Source organism: Gossypium hirsutum, chromosome D10, assembly GCF_007990345.1.
Source record: "Gossypium hirsutum isolate 1008001.06 chromosome D10, Gossypium_hirsutum_v2.1, whole genome shotgun sequence".
NCBI lineage: Eukaryota > Viridiplantae > Streptophyta > Magnoliopsida > Malvales > Malvaceae > Gossypium > Gossypium hirsutum.
Window position 1 is genome coordinate 20,114,716 of NC_053446.1, and position 3,440 is coordinate 20,118,155.

Genomic DNA, 3,440 nt, shown 5'->3' on the forward strand with positions numbered 1-3,440 from the left:
CAATCATCTTATGACTTTCCAAACACTCATTCATGATTTAAATTTAAGAGATCATTTTTTATACAAACTTTATGTTATAAAAATATTTTATAAAAACATTTATGAGTGTATGGGATGGTGATGAAAAAAAATTTAAAAGTTGTATTATAAATCTTAAACATTATATTAGAAAAATAATTTGTGTATTTTATAAAGTTATAAAAAAAGCTATATTACCAACAAGTAATTGAAAGAGGTGGAAGGTAGCTTCTTCCCCTAGCCAAAATAGGACTATGCTTAGACTAAATGGATGAGGATGTCTGTGGCTTATATTAAAAAAATATATATTGTAATACCCAATTTGCCTGGCCCACAATAAAAACCAAATAAATAAAAATTATTAAAAGTCCAATGTCAATAAAGTCCAATTACAATGGGCCAAATTCGGATTGAAGCCCAATCACCTAACCCTAACCTAACACAAAATATTTTTCAACCAACCAAAACCCTAAGCCTTCAACCGCCGCAACTTGAAACCAGGCCCTTGCCCTCACGTGCGCCTCCGTACATGCCACGTCTGCTGTCTCCTCCAGCTGGCCTGTGCAACAAACAACAAACAATATCAACAGAGCAAAGAAAAAAGGACGCAGTAAAAAAAGGAGAATAACAGAATAGATGGAGGGTTCTTTTTTTTCTTCTTTTTTCGGTTATTGAGGCTATATAAAAGCTAAAAAGAAATTTGTAAAAGGGGGAGGAATATTGTATCAAAGAAATTTTTGAAAGAAGGGCAATAGAAAAATAGTTTCTAAAAGTGATTGGCTTGGTGATTCTTGTTTGATTTTTTTTTTCTGATTTCGCATCTGTTCTCATCTTTTTGCAGTAAAAAGGAGCTAAATTAAAGAAAAAGGGTTTAGAATACTTACCTGGATCGGTGCGCCGCCGAAACCTTCATTGCCTCTATTCAAATCGGAGAGGAAGGGTGAGGGTTTTGCGTCGAAACGACGCTCTTAGGGGTGGCCTTCAGTTTTTTTTAGTTTCTTAAAAGGGGATAAGGTGTCTAGGGTTTTTATTTATTTATTTAATATTATACTGATTATTGAAACGGTGTCGTTTAGATCTTGTTCCAATGGTTTAAAATGGCACCGCATTGGCACTTACCCGATGACCCGATCCAACTGTGGCTAGATCCGCGCGTTTTGGTGTGGGGAGGGATAATTGCGCATCCAGTCTTTCTTACTTTGCGCTGTGTTCCAATTCGATCTTTTAAGTTTCTTTAATTTTGGGTAGCATAATTTGTTGTTGATTTCATCTTGGTCCACTATGCAACACAGCGTTTTGGGGGACAAGAATTTCCTATTTCAGTCCCCCATGTTATTCGCACTTTGTAATTCGGTCCTTTCCTTTTACTTATTTTAGATTTCTCCCCTGAATTACTGCGTTAATGCCAATTCGATCCTTTGTTTTGTATTTATTGCTAAAATTGTTTAGTTTATTATTACTATTATTATTATTTTTAATGTTACTATCATTATAATTGTTGATGATATTATTTATAATAATTTACATAAATTTATTTACCTATTTATATATATATACATCATTTTTTATTATGTATTAATATTTTAAGTTTTTATATTATCTTATATTAGTATCCCATTTCATTATATTTTATTGGTACTAAATAACCATTTTAGAGTTATTATACATCTGTTTTTTTTAAATCTATTATGTATTATTGCTTTAAAATCATGGTATATTACTATTTCAAAGTTACTATGTATTATTATTTAAAGTTATCTTATATTTATTTTATTGTTTTAATTATAATTTGTACAAATCTTAATGTTTTCATTTTATTTATAAAATTCTTCTTTACATTTTGCTATGTTTTTTTTAACATATAATAAATTATTTTATTTTTATAAGTATAGTATTGTTTTTACATCATTATATTAGCTTTGAGTTCATTTTAAATGTGTTTATATATTTGTAAAAGATTTTTTTTATTTTGGTATGTACATATAATTTTTATTTTAAAACCCTATTTTATTATATTTTATTTATTTCAGCCTTTATATGCATTATTATATGTATATTATCCTTTATATTAAATCTTTCATTTCACATGTATTATTTTTTTCTTCCTTGTTTTTTTATATATTTAGTGTATCTTTTAAAGTAGATTGATAATTCATTTAATTTTTGAATGTTGATTTTGGTATTTACATAATATATGATTGAAATTATTGTTGTTATGCTTGTTTGTATTTGTTTGTTAATTGTTTATTATTCATTGGTGTACATTTTATTTTCGAATTATCCTTTTGCGTTGTACGTATATATTCAATCACATTACATTGTTTAAAAGATTACATTTTATTAAAATATCGAAATGGTTTTATTTATAAGTGTCCAAGATACCTGGTATCCAAAGATTCTCGAGAAAATTGTGCCTTAACTTACTGGGCTTCAATTTTCTTCGTTGAATTTAGGTGGCCGAGTATTTTTTTTAATAAAGTCGTACAAATTTCAAATAAAGCTTATTCTTGAGAGCTCCAATTGTTGGATCCTGACTCACTGGCTATGACATTTTGCTACCTCGAATTAAGGATTTTTAAAAATAAAGGTAATATTCAGTATTTAGGAATTTGGGAAATTGAACCCTAAATTACTGGGTTTTGATTTTTCATTTGACCCAAATAACCAAATATCCTTCTCAAAATGCATGGGTTTTAAAAGTCAAAAGATAAACTTAATTTTGAAGATTAAAAATGTTGCGCCCCAACTCACTGGGTGTGACATTTTATTTCTTTGAAATAAGAGTGTCTTATCATTTAATTCAATTTATTCAAGTTAAAAGGATCGTAAATCTTTTCAAATTTTCGACACCAAGACATTAAACAATCAATTCGGTACCAATTTTGGGCGTTACGAGGGTGCTAACCTTTCCTCGTGTGTAACCGACTCCCGAACCTGTTTTCTCAAATTTTGCAGACCAAAATCGTTTTTAAGGTGAGCCGATCACACATCAATAAAGGATCGGTGGAGACTCCAATTTTCGTTTTTAAAGTCGACAACAAACTTTTGTTTTTAAAAAGTGGTTTCGACATATATCATTTAAATCCTAAAGTTTTCTAAAGTTATAGCACAAAACTATATAAGTTTTTAAAATCAAAGCTATAGCCTATTTGCGCTGTGAGTCCAAATATTGTGTGGTAGATGGTAGTTATGCAAATATAAATTATTATACCATTTGAGAGAATGAAACTAGATACAAGCATTAGAGACGACTCACAAACTCTTCAATTTGATATGTACAAAGATTTGAAATGTGGTTAGAGGATATTTGTTGTTCTAAAAAAATATTTCTCCTATTAACATCACCTCAGTATAACACAAAAAAAAGGTTGGACCGTACTAGCATGTTGCATACTTCGTAACTTTATTCGTTGGTGAAATTG

The 3,440-nt window shown here is 29.3% G+C and overlaps 1 long non-coding RNA gene across 1 annotated transcript; it reads right to left on the reverse strand.

Moving 5' to 3' along the window:
* Positions 1-355: 355 nt before the first annotated feature.
* LOC107916129 (uncharacterized) lies at positions 356-1,427 on the reverse strand. Its single transcript, XR_001689391.2, has 2 exons — positions 903-1,427; positions 356-577 (listed from the first exon to the last, which is right to left on the reverse strand). It is a non-coding gene; the product is annotated as an uncharacterized lncRNA (long non-coding RNA).
* Positions 1,428-3,440: the final 2,013 nt, after the last annotated feature.